Below are 17433 nucleotides of genomic sequence, written 5' to 3'. Positions count from 1 at the left end.
ATTCAAAATAAAGTTTCATACGGATGAAAAGGCTATGACAAATTGGGATAAAATTGGTATTATAAAAAACAATATATAATTATTACATAATAATCAATATGTTGTTGTAAGAATATTATTAAATTGGCTCTCAAGATCCAAGAAGTAATTCATTAAACCGTGTTGCGTCTCAAAATTGATTTCGATCGAGTTCTTCGGCAGAAACGCGATTGCAATGCGGGCACAAGAGAACGCTAAATAACCGGGGTCCTCGCCAGCTCGAAAAGTAAGCGGCGAAGAGTGTTAATTTTCGAAATGAAAACGAGACATCCATCTTTAGCGAAATGCTTGGCGCTCAACGCTTCAGCGCCTGGCCCATTCCCTCTCGCTCAATGCATTAGAGTAATGAATTAATTTCCATTGGAGTTTCACCTCTGTCCTCCCCTTTGCCCCGTCGCCTCTGTCACGCGCAACCCATCCGCGGCTGTCCGGGTCGACCCTCACTACCCGGCGTCCGTCTCCCAGCGTTATATTCCGGATTTAAAATCTATTTTCCTAATTGTGATCGTGCTGTGGTTTGCCCGACTTTCCTTCTTGATTTCCATTCGCGTCTTCGCGAACACGCGCGTCAGTTTTAACATCGTTGAACGACGGTTTCCGGCATAACGTCGAGATTTTAAGAATATCGAGCAGTTTCGATCTCTCTGAATAATCACGTTCCCCCATAAAAAAAAAGAGACGTATTTTCTCGCACATTTATCGTTCGTATCTCGCGTATCTCCTCGCGGAAATAATTCACGAGATAACATTAGTAACCGCGACATTTGGCGAGCACACGTTGAGTTTCCGCGAAAAAAAATGCCTGCATGAAGAATGGCGCGGAGTCCCACCCACCTTCTTCGCGTCTTTACTTTGCGAGGTCGTAAGGGCAAGCGAGCGAGCGAGCGAACGAGCGGCGTGACTGGTGGGTGAGCCAGGCGGTCCGGCAAGGGGAGAGGCTGCGGGGGACGGGAGGCACCGAGCAAAGGGGGAACCAAGACTCCGGTCAATTAAGCGCAGGAAATTAGAGTTTTAATTACGCAGTCATTCAGAAAATTACATCGGGGGCCGTGAAGAAGGCATCCGCAATCGGCCAACGAGCGGCGACGGTGATGGTGGCGATAGGCGGTTTTCTCTGTTCCTAGACGATGATTTTTCGAAACGTCACGCGCTGAATATAGACGTTTTGGTAACCGTTTTCCATCTTCACGGGAAAGTCCTAACGAGATCGAACGAGTTTTGGAGGACGCGATTAAAAACGCCGATCCAATTAATAGATGTTACTCGATAACCGAGCAAGGACTCTCTAGTTGAATCGTGAAACGGAATACGACGTGCGTTCGCTTTGATTGCACTTCCTGCGATGACCCAAAAGGGAGAAGTTCGCTAATCTTCTGCCTCTCTTCTCCGCTTCTTTCCAAAGCTCAAATATACAGCCGTTTTGTTTCTGACGGAACAGAGATACGACCGAAAAACGGGACCTACGATAGAATATGGAATATAGTATACAGTATACAGTGACGTATCCACGACGCACCACTAGCGTTAAATGCGGCTATTTGATTCCCGAGCCATGATAACGTTGGGCGCAATATTCATATCAGATGAATGAGATGCGGTATTCAGACGCGCAGCAATTAGCGCAAAATGCACGGCTAAATAGCGACGTGGACGCGGACCCAAGGCGCGTTGATTGAATAGCATTAAATTAGCTCGGTTTTGTTTTAATTCGTTTCGTGTTCGGGTCCGACGATGAATATCGAGAGTTTCGGCGATGAAATCAAATATTCTCTCCCGTCGGTTAAATTTCCTTGCCCGTCCGCGCGCGCGAATCCGAGCCCGCACAGCCTACGGCCGACGCGGACGGTCAGTCGATACGTGCATTCGTGTCGATTGTTTGTCCGCCCGGCCGGGATTATATTTTAATCAGTTTACCGATTTGCGGCCGGGACAGGATGCCTTTCCGTTAAATGCCTCCGCCCGAGCGAACTTAATCAAAAACGCCGCTAAACCCGGCAGAAAGAGGGAGAAAACTCGATTTGGCGCGACGAATTTTATTCGCGACGGTTTTCCGCCGAGCGGATGAGGATTCAGCGTCTCGACATCCTACGTGCTTGTCGATTTTTTACGATTCGACTTCCATATCGTCCAGGCAACGCAAGCTGCTCGATAATGCTCGATAATTAGTTTAAAGACGTTTGATGTGTGTCAAAGACATTTCGACCTTTTATCGTTTCGAAAATATGTCGCACTGCGAGTAGATTGATCGCGACACGACCGAAACAATGTCCCACCATTCCCGGCATTAACAGCTTCGAATTAGGTCTCGATTTGGCCGGCGTCGAATCCCAAGTATGCAAATAATTAACGAACTTTAATTCGAGGCCGGGCTGCGTCTATTCGTACCGCGTCTACCGAAGCGGGAGCTGCGCGAAATTTTCCGCCGGGCGCAAACGCGCGCTCACCCTCGTCCGTTATTCTCCTTAATCCCCCGCGATTTCGAGAAAACGTGCAGCTAGCCGGAGCGGTGGTGCTCGAGCGCTTCTCGCGCGGCGTGCACCGACTTTTTGGATAATTACAACCGTCTCCGTCGGTCTGAGGCAATTATAATTGCCGACTCCTTTCGCAATTATAAGTTTCTGGGAGACTTACCGCGGCGCGACGCACAGCGGAAAACGGTAGGAGCCTCGGAACCAAAAGGGAGAAGCTCGCGAGGGAGAGAAGGAGAGACAGAGAGAAGCGGAGCGAGCGAGCGAAAGCAAGACGGAGAAAGCAAGAGAGAGAAGGCTGAGACGAGGAGGGGACGATAGGGGCGGTTGTGCTATACGTGGAAACGTTAATTGGGGTGACCTGCTCAGAAACTAGTTACCGGAGGGTTGCACTGATATTCCGTGGATCCTATATGCCGGTCGTGGGAGAGAGGGGTGGAGGGGGAAGGGGGGCGAGTATGTGTAGCGGGTGGTACACGCTCGACGCAGCGGTTGATGCCCCGGACTCACGTCGTATTCCACGACGGTAACCAATCCGCCGCGCGCGCGGATGCTGCGAGTTCGTTAGCCCGCTGATTTGATGCAACCTGCACGCGCTTAGCTTCGGTCTGCCGTTGACATCACCGAGCTATAACGACGTTGTTGCGACGCACGCGGATTGCAAGGGCAACGCTGACGTCATTTGAGAGAAAAGGAGAATTCGCGCAAGAAAAATCTTGAGACAGAGGAACTTGAATTTCGATTCGAGATTCTTATAGAGACCCGATATAATGCCGATGGCGACATAAAAGATTTTATTTGATTAGCTTTTTCTATTTTCTAAAAATCAATACTGGAATCGTTTAAATAGTCGATCGCTTAATATTTCGGGAATTAGATAGCGGAAAAGAAAAGAAATAGAAGATTTTGTCTATATAAATAATATTATTCCATTTGTAATAAAATGTTGTCTTAAAATCGGAGTGATAATGGATTGAAGGCTGTTCCTAAACTCGTTTATCGCGTTACTCCTGTTCTGTTATACTATATGTCACGCTTGTTACTCATAGAATTTTTCTGTACGTTAATGTAAAGAAAGAATGCGAGCCGTAATTATATAATTTCTACAGAAATATTAACATAGAGAGACACACGCTATAATTAGAGGTAAATGAAATAAACGTTGCTAAAGAGTAAAGTGAATTACCGCGTATGCAAAATCTACGTTTAATGTACTCTTTACTATATACCGAGTCGGATGGAAAACATTCAGAATTCAGTGACCTAAAATTTATGCTTGAACACCCACGGTCATTGAATCTTCGACTTATACTTTTTTCTTTGCCAAGCACCCTACGTGTCACGAATACGTCGTGAAAGCCAAGATTCCGTGGATATCCGGCTACCCGGCCATCCAGTCATCTTTCGGACTTCCGGACCGTCCAAAAACACTCGTCCACTCTATGTCGCGGAACAACCCCCTCCGCGCTCCACCGCTGATCCCTGGCGATCTTCTATACTTCTGTGCTTTCCAGCTATCACTCTCCCTCCCTCCCGCCCTGCCTTTCTCCTTTCGTGGACGCCGATGGTGGCTTCGTGGCACGGAGAAGTTAATTATAAGCGATACCAATCTCTCGGGGTTGTTGGGTGGTTGGTAGGACTGGGAAGCACTGACAGCCAATTACCACTCCGTGCCGACCCTCGCGCACGAGCCATCCCTTCATCCCCTCGCTCTCCTTCCCTCTCTTCCTCTGTCTCTCTCTCTGTTTCTACCCTGATCCTTCATTCTCTTTTCTTCTCTCTCTCTCTCTCTCTCTTTCTTCCTCGCTACTACCTTGTTTGACTCTTTCTATCTCATTCACAGCACCCTGCTTCCTTCCCTCCTTCGTCGATCCTTCGTCCGCACCTCACGTCAGTGACGAGTCAAGACGGTTTGACGCCCTAGGCGCGATATAATCCGTGGGGTGTAATATATCTCCCGTAGTTTGCCGTGCAAACGGATCATGTAACGATGAATTCTCTTTCTCTCTCTCTCTTGTTCGGGTAACTTAGATTTAAAGGTCATCAACGGTGGATAAGAAACCGAGAGGTTCACCCAATGTATGGAAAGCCTCGAGCGCGCATCTATTTTATATCCGCCACTGACCCTCACGTCGCTCACGTGCGTACGCGTGTTCGCACACCAATTCCAAATCCGTATACACACGCTCCCGCTCCAATATAGGAAATTAAAAGACTGACCGATGATTGTGCGGTGTGGCGTAACTTTCCTTCCTCTCGGCGGCGGACAAGCCTTCCCCTTCGGGGAAGGAAGCGAGTCCAAGTCCCGTGAGCGAGGAAAAAGGAGGAAAATCGACGCTTAACGAAAATTGCGGATTCGACTGCGAACAGATCGCCGCCCGGTTGCCAAATGCGTCTCGTCAATTATTCATGCCCGGCGAGACTCGTTTCCGGTTGTATATAATCCGCGGAGAAAATCAGACACTATTCGAATAAATCCTCATTCATTTCGTTATTTAAGAAAAAATTTCACTTCTCGTTTATTTCACATTTATTCGCTGTTTGCATTGTAAATAAAATATAAGATAGAAACGAGTTCGTTTTTTTTTTTTATTACGCTATAACACGGCACATCTCGTTCAACTACATTCATATACTTTATTATTTATCAATCCGAGAACGTATAATCAACTGTAGTGCAAGAAATCTATATTTCTGACTTTACGAAATATACATCTGGCTAAATTTTATTACGTGCGTAAACAAGTAGCTAAAATATATTTATCGATTTACGATTATTTCGTACTTTATAATTTATACTTCAAGCTTTGGATTTTTGGCAAGACGTTGAGGCTCCCGAATGTCGTAGTTTTTGGTTTTGATAGATCGCCACACGCATCTACGCGCGAGTAATATTATCGTCGGTTAACGAAGCTACCCAGCCGTAAAACAGACATTATCGTATATGCGCGGGATGCTCCGCATCCGGAGGTACATAATGCACTCGAACGTAATTCCGATTACAGTCGGTTCCTCCCCGTACGCCCATGCAGCGATCTCGTCAAGAATCCCCGCGATTGCAGCCGAAAGGGCAAGAAGCACTCCCTCCGACGCGCATACAAACGTATCGTAAACTCATAGCTTGCGGTTCGGTGCAGTTATCGGGTTCGGGTGTTCGTTCACCGGTTCTCCCGAGTTAATTATAGCCGATGGTTATCAACCGGTTAACTCCGACACGCCATTACGTGTCTCGTCTCGTCTCGTCTCGCCTCCTTTCGCACACTCGCCCGGCCCCCTCTATATCTCGAGTTCCGCTTCTCTATGGCGCGAATAACGTCATTTGATATGTTTCGCCTGCTGCAACGCATCGTTCTCGCGAAATCAGCAGATTTAGGAGGGAAGGAGGAAAGGAGGGAGGAAGCAAGAGAGAGATCGAGTTTATTCGCAATTTGTCCTTCAGCTACAACAGCTTGCACCGTATCATCAGCAATAGTTGCCAATATTTTTTTTTTTTGAAAATGTGATTTTATGATTAAATATTTTGGTAATGCAACTTAAGATATTTATTCTCTATCAAAAAAGTCTATTCAGTCTGTTGCAAAATAATTAAGAAACAATATTTTGTATCTATTTGAGTGTTGAATTAATTCGTCCAAAAGATCTTTATCTACATTTATTTATAACTTATTATTTTTTCAGTAATTGTTCTCCTTCTACTAATGCTCTTTAAAGTTGAAATTACATTAATAGGGAATCGTCTTTCTATAATACATATTATCTGGTTACATATATGACGCATGCATTTGTATATTTATTTTATAGCTCGGAAAGAACTTATCATGAAACGTATAATAAATATTGTTAATGATAATACTCAGTAATAATATTTTTGTCTAAGAAAAGAAATCGGCCCCAAATTGATCAAATAATCCGTCTAATGGCTAAAAGTCCATCGGCCGGAGTTCAATATCGCCCTGTATATCGGATCGCGCAAAAAGCAGTCGTTCCACCTTCGCGGGAGCGCGATATAGAAGTTAACGGTCGAAGCGCGCTCCTCGAGAAATCAATCGGAGAATGGCCTCGTTAATCTGACGGGGTGGTTTCTGGATGCTCGGTTACTCTTACATCACGTAATAGTATCGGGGCCACCCCCGCCCGGTCGGGCTGCTCGCTTGCCCCTCGTCTCACATCCTTTATCCTCCTCTCTCGTTCCCCGACTATTCCCTCGTTCTCTCTCTCTCTCTCTTCCTCTCTCTCTCTCTCCGTCCTTCTATCCTTATTTCTGTTTCACTTACTCACTCTGTTTCTCTCCTTCCCGCCGTCCTCTCCGGCTAAGAGAAGTCTGCGAGTGACTGAGTGGTTATTTAGGTAAGAGCCACTCTCCCCGCGAGAACGGAGGTTGCCACGACTAAGTAATGGTCCTGCAACATATTGTGCAAAGAAAAACCCGGCCACTTGTTTACCGTCGTGTTGCGAGAGCCGTCGAGAGGGGTGCGGATCCTTCTCGGTGGTTCGCATTGAATCGTCGGGGAAAACGGCACCGCCGTGACAATGTCTGGTACGCGATTAGGGACAGATTAGCGCGGCAAAGAAGCGTGTGAGCATATCTGCACACGAAACCGTTACAGCCGTTGTGTTACGGATTGAATTGTGTATATTGTGTGAATTTGGAGGGTTTGCGAAATATTTTTCAGGACGACAGTATAAATGAAGTATTTTATATATAGATATATAATACATATAATATAACAAAATATTTTATATTTTATATTTTATTTTAAAACAAACAAGTATTAAAAATTTTCCGTCGTGATATATGAATCCGTGTTATATAAACCCATGTTATATTGAGGGTCTGTAAATTGATGTTTAAATAGTGCAGGTTTATAATTTAAAAACATCAATGTGAAACTTTATTGACAATTGTTAGGAAAATGCATAAACAATTTTATTTTTTTATACGACTGTTCCGCTTTATTCGATAAAAACAGATTAACCTGCAGAGGCTCTCTATACAAGGGCGCGACTATATAATAATAATTAAAATCGCACATTTTATGTGGTATTCCCGAAACATGAATTAACATGATTATTTTATTAACATGATTTTATTCGCGATAATCGTGTTATCTCAGCACGTTCGAACAACTAGCTTGATTTGCCTAATTAAGGACTTAGCCCCACATGGTGGGTGCGTAGTATCCCCAAGAAAGAAAAAAGATCCTCGAAAAATGGTGAGCGAGTTCAATCCACAATGAGAATCATCTCCATCCACCGGTACGACCGATGTCCCACCACGCACCAGTAAAGTCAATTATCAAGGCTGTCCGCGATCGTCATATGAACAACGACTACTCTGAGAACGCTGAAATTGACACGATTTTATACTAATAATTAAAATCGATATATACTTTGCATGGCACTTTCGAAATCAAAACTAAGAAAATACTAGTGATTACGATCACGCACGGATTATCGTAATGAGTCTTTCATACGAGACTTTGCATAACGTTCTCGAAAATGCGACGCGACGGATCGTCTCATCTTATCCTCCAACTTGAGCGCCTATGCGCTTTGCCACATAAAAACTATTGAGCTCATGACAATGTTGTTTTAAGAGTGTAATGGATATAACAGTTGGCTTTCTCGCGTCTCTGGGTTTTTACCTCAAGGTACTGAGCTATACTGCGCTAAGATCGTGTACCTGTTGAGAAGTTATCGTCGGCGAAGAGCCGCGCAATAACTTTATACTCCAAAAAACGAGCACCTATCCCCGTGCTCACTTATTAACTCATTAATGTGTTATACCAACACATTCGACCGTAATATTTAATATTATACTATATTATAATAAATGTCAAATATTTTATTCGACAGATTTATAAACAATCAATATCACGATTTATCATGTATCACGGTGCTTGTAATTGATTGGTAAATTCTATCTAAAATGGACGTAAAATTCAAGACGCGATATAAGATATATTCGAAATTAAAGTATGGATTAAAAAGTATCATTATGGTGCGTAAAGATCACTGAAGTAAAAATTTATAAGTATATGTCCAAGAAATGCTTCTTCAATTCTTACCTCAAATGAAGGTTGTATATATTGTATGCAATGCAGAATATTTTCGATAAGTAATCGATATTGTAAATGTAAATCATAAGTTATAGAATTGTATGGGCAAATTCGATAACTGTCATAAGTGAAATTCACGTTTTCACTTGGTATTCATGTCGCGTTTCGTGGGACAATGATGCGGTAACACACAGAGCAGCTCACGCCTGTTCGTTCGAGGGTTACCGTAAAAATGGCGTGGTAAGGTATCCACGTGTATACACATACACAATAAATACAAAAAATAAGCTACACCGCGCCGCAAGTAACCAATAACGCTCGAGCTCGAGCTCCGTATATCGCGTCTGAACCGTTATCATGTCACATACAGAAATATTTAAGTATTACAAAACAAATACTAAACAATATAAAAATATAGTAAAATAATAACTTTGCGAAAAATATACATGGCGCGAGAGGCTACCGCGCTTCTTGATGTATGAATGCATGCATGTATATATGCTCAAATTTAATTTAATTTAATTTAATGTCCTTATATTTCAAATTAAGTTCAATGGATTCGTTGATTAGTGTTGCTCTTATATGTTACTCTTTATTTTATGAATTCATTTACATCGCCTAAGAAAACGTTTTATTTCACTCGATTTCGAAAGAATAACCGGAATTATTGCTGCTTACTTAAATTCTAATTTGGTGAGTAAATTGCCATCTGATCGATATGTATATTTATGCAAATTTCAACCGTAACAAATTATTTAAACCCTTTTTGAAATTTGATTTTCTTATTATTATATTTAAAAAAATATCATTAGATCCACAATGAGTATTTAAAAATTAATATTTATTTTATTCCCATCGATAAATAATGAAAAATGTGAAATAATGTGATATGAATAAAACAAACTGTAATTTCAATAAATCGAAGAAAGTATATATTTTGCTGTATGAAATCATGGGAACAATTTTCTCTTTCTTAATTCACTAAAGCACACAATTTCACTTGAGATATCCGTTTCTTTCAAAATCTCCTTTATCTGCTTATATATATTTTTACAAGTGATACAACAATATATGATTTCGATAAATCATTGCATATTTTGAATAAACGTATAACATAAAGCTCCGAATACTTTTATAGCTTAAACTCTCTCTTGTGAAGGGTTTTTTATTATTTTTTAGAAAGAATGATTTTTTAAGGATTTTTAATTTATTCTGATCGATAAATTAAATTTTTTATGTCACGAATAATCTGAATCGTATAAATATTATAAAAATTTTGGGAGACAAAAGCGTTAAGTTGATCCTTTGACAAAAATAAGATAATAAGCAATTAATAGCATATCTTAAAAACAAATCCCAATAATTTATGTTACATATAATAAATTATCGTATCATAGTATTAATACCAGTAATCCGACATAAATAGTTTTAATAGCATTTATATGAAAGATGTCATCTCTCTGGCGGAGGGAATATACGGCTGTAGCTGATCGCAGGGCCTACCCGCCTGAAAAATGACTGGGGAACTTTTCTGCGTTATCGAGGTGTCCGTGACTCCCGGGTCGCTCTTTCAGCGACGTAATTACGGATTAGATCGATGGAAGATTGCCTCCAACGGCGGACTGCGAGAAGGGCAACCTCGAAAAATCGCGCGTATGGGATCGATACGCAGGCGTATTTATATACGTGTAACGTGCACGCGGTGCAAACGCAAGAGGACGCGTGCGACTGAATCGTCAAATGCGGCTGCAATCTCTCTGTCTCTCTCTGTCTAACGCATCTTGCGGTTTCTCGGAACTGAAGCGAGTCGGCACGTGCCCCGGTATTTGGGACACGTGCCGGTCGCTCTTGAAAATCGATAGTTCTTTGTACGCGGCACAATGTATCTCGTATGTACATTTTAGCGCGCGCAAGAATTCACGCGATGCCGTAAACCACAAACGAAGAATTGTTGCTTCGCGATCAGGATTTTTAGAAAGGATCACACACAACACACACATACAACTCCGAAATGCTGCTCCTGGATTACAACAATGACAGACGGGGAGTTTTTGCGGTTCATGTATAGGTTAAAAGTATTAAAACTAAAAGTAGAGCGTCACTGATTTTTAATGAAAATTAATTACTATGAATTACTTAATTATATAATTACTAAGAATAAATTAAAAGTCGGATAAATTAAAATCAATCCTTGTTACACTAATGCCTAAAATCTATGTTCATCATCTCTGCAAATTCTCGCGTTTTGATTTAGAGAAGTCAGGTATTGTAAAAAGGCATTGTAAAAAAAAAAGTACCGCGGACACGCGGTACAAAGCGCACGATAATATACAATGTATTCGCCATTATATATTCGCCGTTACCCCAGTAGCAAGGACTAATCGTGAGATTGATTATTCAGCTGAGCGACGCGTAAAAAACCAGTTAGTTAGAAAATTCGGGATTACGGAGCAGATTGTACGCGTGTGCGGACGTGTGTGACATAGCCGATAGAAGAGAGAGACTGACGGCATAATGTGGTAGGGTAGGCAGGGTGGGACAGGGTATAGGGTATGGTACGGCACAACGCGATGTACGGTATTGGTAGGGTGTGTAGGATAGAGATGATCTGATTATGGGCACATCATGGGAAAGTCAGCTTGCGAGCCGAGGGGGTAGAAACGTGCGCGATTCACCCCGGGTATCCCATTGTACCGACGAGTGTCACCGACGCGTATAATTCGGCGAGATCGACGCGCATCCACGTGCTCCGCATTAAAGCTACACCGACGGCCGTGGCGCAGAAAACGTGAAACACAGACGTTATAGGGTGAGAACGCGACACGGCGAGCGTTTACGCCGATGTAAGGCGGTTAAATGCGGACTTGAAATCCCATCTACATATGTATTCCGGACAGCGGTCACGCTTCCTTCGTCAGGGCGAGCAAATCGGGTCCGGCTTTAACCCTTTAGTCGCGGGAAAGGGGTTTCGTACGCGAGACGGTGTTGATCAACGACGCTTTTTTTTTTGGATCGTTCTCGAGTGAGGAAGCCATGTTCCTCGGACAAAAGCTGCACTATCGGTGAGAAATATAGGTGCTCTTTACAGTCAGTACAGCTTTTGTCCGAAAAGTGGCAGTTCTTCGCTTGAAACGGACCCGAAAAATACTGTTATTCGAAACTATACTTCGTGTACAGGATTATTTCTCAATTCTCTATTTATATTTAGCAAGGATTGAGACTTTAGTTTCTTGAGGTAGAAACAAGTGAAGCTGACGACCGGTCAGAACTCTTCGTTGTTAACTTACGACACCGTCATTTGTTATTTTACGCCAAATCGACATGAATTAATTTAAAATAATCTCAAACAAGCTTTCTTGCGTGATGCATTAATTTCAAAGATGTCACATCTTCTCATACTTTTCTCAATAACTATTTACTTTTATCCTCACAATCTTTATATATCTAGAAGTATAAATATTAATTGTCTCTCCGTTTCGCAAGATTTCGATCAGACATCACCGCTGCCACATTTATGCCACATCAATTCGGACATGCCTCGACGCGGTCCTGTCATTCGGCGGCCGAAGAAACGAGTAAATCCGATCCGGCGCTCAAATGGGAAACGGTCGAAAGTACCGCACGCGCGACACACTAAGGAGCCATGAAGAAAAGGCGGTCCACAATGGGCCGTTTATCACGAGCCGTGATACCGAGGCACCGGCCCGTTCGGGCGCGCGCCTTTCTGCCCCGCGGTCCATCAATAAAACCCGAGTGATTTAGCGAGTCCCTGGACGGATGGACGGACGAACGTACGTACTACGTACGGATGGACGGACGGACGGGCGGGCGGGCAAGCGGTACGTAGAAGGTAGAGACCGTAGCACCCACGAATTTCCAAGATAAAGAGGTCAACAATGGCCCGGGCAACCGATGGTTGGTATTCGACCGGTGTCGAAACGACGGCTTCCAATCACTCGCCGATAACAATGCCCGCTGCCGCTGGTTTATAAATCCGCGCATTGTTGCTAACTTAAAAGCTCTCTCGACGACCGGGCCGGGAAAACGAGAGAGAGAGAGAGAGAGAGAGAGAGAGAGAGAGAGAAAAGAAAACAGGATGGAGAACGACGAAGAGAGCGTAATAGATAAAGAAGAAAAATAGAGATGGAGAGAGATAGGTTTTATTTAACCTACAGGGAGAGGAAGAAAGGAAGAGAGGAAGAGAGAAGAGTGCGAGAGGGAATCCGCTCGAAATCTTGAGCGCTGAAAGCGGAGGCGCTAAGGCGGAAGGACCACGACGCGAAGGGGGAGGAGGGGGGCGGGCGAGGAAGAAGCGTTTGCGAGAAGCGGGAGCGAGAAAGTGGTGGCGGGAGCTTGAGAGCCGTGTAAAAGCATTGAGAGCACTTTAATGAATACGATTAGGGGCGTTAACTGTGAAGGATTGCCAACCCGAAGAAAGCGCCGCTCGCGCGAAAAAGCCCTCTCTCTCCCTCTCTGTTCCTGTCTCTGCCGACGTCGACCGTCACGATTTTATTTTTGTGTAACGCTAACGGATGTCGAGTTTCGATATCTCTTGATCAGACCGAATTCATAAGTGTCTTCTTAAAACTACCTACTTCGAGTGAAATAATCTACGTCTCGTTTCAATATAAAACATGCGTAATTTTATAACGCTATAATTTTTTTCATAATTGATAATAACACAGAGAAGTGAAAGAAAATATCTATCACGATTTGATTTATAACTAGTGGCCGATTTTCATGCCTAGGATTTCGGTATTAAGTGAATCTCACAAAAGCCAGGCAGATCAACTCCATGAAGTAAAAAAAAATCGATAAAGTTCTAAATGTGCTTTGATACTAGAATTTAAAAAAGTTACAAAAAGTGGAATTGATCAATTTGATTTCTGAGAAGCTCGAATGTGAAAGTAAATGATTTTTATGATGGTGACGATAATTACTGCGATTTCATGCTTTTTATCGACAGAACGAGAATAGACAATGATCGAATAAATGGCTAGTATAGAAAATAATTGCGATCGCTGCTCATTATTATCGCATATTTTAATTATCTTTTGCCGTCGAAATAGGAAGAAAGTAATTTGGTATCTTGTTATTTATTCGCAGAAATCCTAAACACGAAGATGAGCGCGATATTTAATAATTGATAATGATAAATAGGCGAATAAAAGGATAACGGATATCAGAATTGTATATTATGCAAACATGATAAACGAGTTTACTCACCAGTCGTTGTACCCTAGCTAAGTACGTCCTCGACTATACCTGGAAAAATAAATACATTATAATTATTATTTTATCGTGCATTTTACGTATTTTAATTACCGCGTGTTATTTAATTATTTCCGTGTTGGTTAAAATCCAACTATATGTAGAATAAATTGTACAAACAAACATTCAAACACATTGTTTAATTAAATGTTTCGATTATATAATTATTTTTCACTTCTGTTACTCGCGATATTTTCCGCCCGCGTATTAAACCGTCACAAAGTTCAATGGGTGAAGATATTTACAAAGAATTTCAAATTAAAGATCGATAAGTACTTTTTGATACCCAGGAAAATTGACTAGGACTAGAATACTACATAATAAAATATTCGGAATGAGTTTAGAAATTAAATTATGTCATCAATTTCATATTAGCCCGTTACTGTCACAATCGAATATTGTTCAAATATTTATATAAATAATAGATACTTTTAATAAATGCGGATATGAGAAGTATCCTTTACGATAATTATTTTTAAACGCTTTAATTAATACTTAATAAAGAACTACACAGTTACAGGCACGTGTAATATCACAGCAGATATTTAACTTCTTCAGGGAGAAATTTTTAAAGAACATAAAAAAATTTTCTTAATTAAATCGCCTTTAGAAGTAATCTTTTTTGTTCAAATACATTTTTATTCAATTTAATAGCAATTAATTAACTTTACGTGACTCGCGCGGGAGTGTAAAATACAGCCTTAGAAATTTACTAAATTCACAGAGTAAAACGTTTTTATCGATCAAATGTTGCACAAATTGTTTCACAATTAAACAATTTTTGCATTAATCTTTATTTAAAATGCATAGATACTATCATCAACCTTCATCTAATTGTAAATGATCAAAAAGAGTAATGAAAATAAGAAGATATAATATTAGAGTGTAAAATACACTCTACGCGGGTAATTACGTTAAAAAAGACCACGCGAGTATAAGTAAAGTAGGGTTAAATAAAAAGAAAAAGAATGGAAAGAATAAAAAATACTGCGGTGAATAAAACATACACGTACCGGTATCCGTGGGAAGATTAAATAACAAATAAATAATTAATTTCACTCACCAGCCAGGGTATTGCAGTCTGCTCCGCCGGTTGCTCCGATGCCTGCAAGTTCCTCCAGTAGAAAGGCATCACTCCAGGATCGAGGAAACGATGTACATCGGAAACGGGCACTTTGTCACTGCCGAACGGAAATTTTGTAAGTCAGTCGCACTTTGCTTTGTCCGAAGGATCGCGGATCCGGAAATCATCGCGGAAGAAAACGCCCTTCGCTCCATGAATCGCGCGACCGAAACTTGGAGATTGTGCGAAACCAACAAATTCGGTTCGTATTAACCTTCATAGGCTGTTGGAATTGATTTTATGCCAAATTGATCCACGTTTAATGCAGTTTATTTTAAGGAGATTTAATTTATTATTAAAAAATTCAAATTTTGGAAATAAATTGTATTACGTTACAGAAATAAAATCAAGAAATATTGAGGATAGAAAATAATTTCTTTTTTAATTAGAAATTAATCACTTTTACGATGGGTCCATGAATGGCCTATGAAACTTAAATACGCTAATTAAATACTGTCACGTGTGTCGCGTCGTTCAATCGAGAGTCTCCGTCGAATGCAATGCCGGCGAATATCACACGACGATTATCGTCGCCGATTATTAGCAAGCGAATTTCGATGCACGACACCAAACCGATCGATCAATCACGCGCGGAAACGCGAGCAACGAGATGAGCGCGGAGAGAAGCACGAACCGATCCTCGCGACAGCCGGAACGACTCTGCGCGTAAATAAGTTATTTCGAAAAATACCATGACGCGCGTACAGGTGAGGGGAGGGGGGGGGGAAGGCGAGCTCGCTTGTTTACGATGTCGACGCTAGGCGCCAAGACGCCGTAGGCGTGGATTCCCGGAACGGCTTTGTTTATTATGTACGTTTACGGCTCGTTTCCTGACGAAGAATTAACTCGTAGCTACGTACAATCGTGCTACCCATATTATCACGACGAATATTTTATGCACATCGATCTTTAATTCTCTCTCCTCTGTCGAGCATACACGCGCGGAATTTTCCCGTGAACGCGCCTTCGCGAAGTATCGTGGCGTCCTGGAAGCCTTTTTTACGTCCCGACAAGAGTGACGAATAAGTCACTTTTAATTCAAGGCGCGGCAATTAATTGTGTAATCAAAAACGACTGATTTCGGCGTGCTACGTCCAGCGAAAAGCTCGCCGTACGCGCTTCGAGCCTCTCGAAGGCACTCGCGATGATTATTCTCGCGGTATATGTCGGGGATTTGTACTCCCAGCGGGACTAGCGGGAGTAGCGGGACTGTATCCGTTCCGAAGCACAGCGAGGTGAGGCGAAGACGATTGCGAAACGTCGATGCGGCGTCGGTCGAGAAGATCAGCGGTAAACGATATGCTCCGGCGATCGCCCGTCACTTCAATCGGCACTCCCGACGAGAATTTGCGTTTGTCACTCACTCCGAATAAGCAAAATCTGCGATTAACCGCGGGAGCGTTCGCGCGACGACGTGCGTCCCGACCGCCGCGCAGCGAAAGTGTCATGGCGGCCGGGCGGCGCGCGCGCGCGCGGCGGCCGACGTCGGAACGGTCGGTGCGTTTGAAATGAGCGTTTGAAATTTGAAATTAAAGTTCGTAACGAGATGTTGTCTACACCTTTCACAGCGGGCCACGATGCTCGGCAACGTTATATTCAATGTCTTTCACGAAGAATAGACGCGTCAAAATTGATATGCAAACGAAATGCGGAGAAATATATATCCTTATTCAAATTACAAATTGGCGCAAAATTACAATGCGAGATTCGAGTGGAGTAGCGAGCAATTTGCGGAATGGCGAAATGTTGCGTATAGAATAACGTGAAATTGTAATATTAAAATATTTGTTTAACTTTTTTTTGCAATAGAGATAGCCACGTCTGTTCGCCTCGCTCTATTGTAAAAATTACATTATTGTTTGAACTTACAGATAAATAATATCTTTCTCGCTTCTTTCTTTTTTTTTCACTGCTCTACATCGATCTTACTTCTCGAAATGTATTCTCTTTAAATCTATATAAAAATTATAAATAGTAACTTCGAGTTCCTTTTAATAATTATATGTTCGTGTGATTTCGATGATTTAGGGAGCTTTCCAGCAAGCGACACAATAAGTCGACACAAGTGTCGTTTTGTCTTTGTTACTCATTGCTAAAAAAGAAAGATAGAACGACGTTTGTGTCGACTTGGGTCGCTTGCTGGAAAGCTCCCTTATATTAGCAGGAGTATAAATCTTCAATTAATCTCTAATTAAAATTTCTAATTATAAAAAAATAATATATTAAAACAACTGTCACTTTATCCAAATGTTTTGATTTAAAGGAATATAAAATTGTAAGTAAAATACTCGTAAAAAATTCGATTTGAGTCTACTTGGAAGTAATCTTATTTTTCGCGATAATCATAGAGGGCTCGAAACTACGCCAACAGATTTACTTACTTGTAAAATTTATTTACTTAAATATATATAAGATATATACTTAATCCTATCGCTAGTTGTCATACACAGGATACATATGTCCTAATTGTTAT

The 17433-nt window shown here is 41.8% G+C and overlaps 1 protein-coding gene and 1 long non-coding RNA gene across 3 annotated transcripts in view; one reads left to right on the top strand and one right to left on the bottom strand.

Moving 5' to 3' along the window:
- LOC139818111 (uncharacterized) overlaps nt 1-15037 on the top strand; it is a 182604-nt gene extending 167567 nt beyond the window's left edge. Inside the window, exon 3 of the long non-coding RNA XR_011733381.1 lies at nt 14904-15037. This is a non-coding gene — a long non-coding RNA (uncharacterized lncRNA). The remainder of the gene's footprint in view (nt 1-14903) is intronic.
- The window catches only part of LOC139818107 (LIM domain only protein 3), a 71403-nt gene extending 55018 nt beyond the window's left edge, over nt 1-16385 (bottom strand). For both annotated transcript variants that reach the window (XR_011733380.1, XM_071786611.1), the window contains exons 1-2: nt 14901-16385; nt 13793-13831 (exon numbers count right to left, since the gene is read on the bottom strand). The gene's annotated coding sequence lies outside the window, so the exon portion shown is untranslated. The remainder of the gene's footprint in view (nt 1-13792; nt 13832-14900) is intronic.
- Nucleotides 16386-17433: the final 1048 nt, after the last annotated feature.

The sequence above is a fragment of the Temnothorax longispinosus genome, chromosome 8 (assembly GCF_030848805.1).
Source record: "Temnothorax longispinosus isolate EJ_2023e chromosome 8, Tlon_JGU_v1, whole genome shotgun sequence".
Lineage (NCBI taxonomy): Eukaryota > Metazoa > Arthropoda > Insecta > Hymenoptera > Formicidae > Temnothorax > Temnothorax longispinosus.
This window is presented reverse-complemented; position numbering and strand designations above follow the sequence as displayed.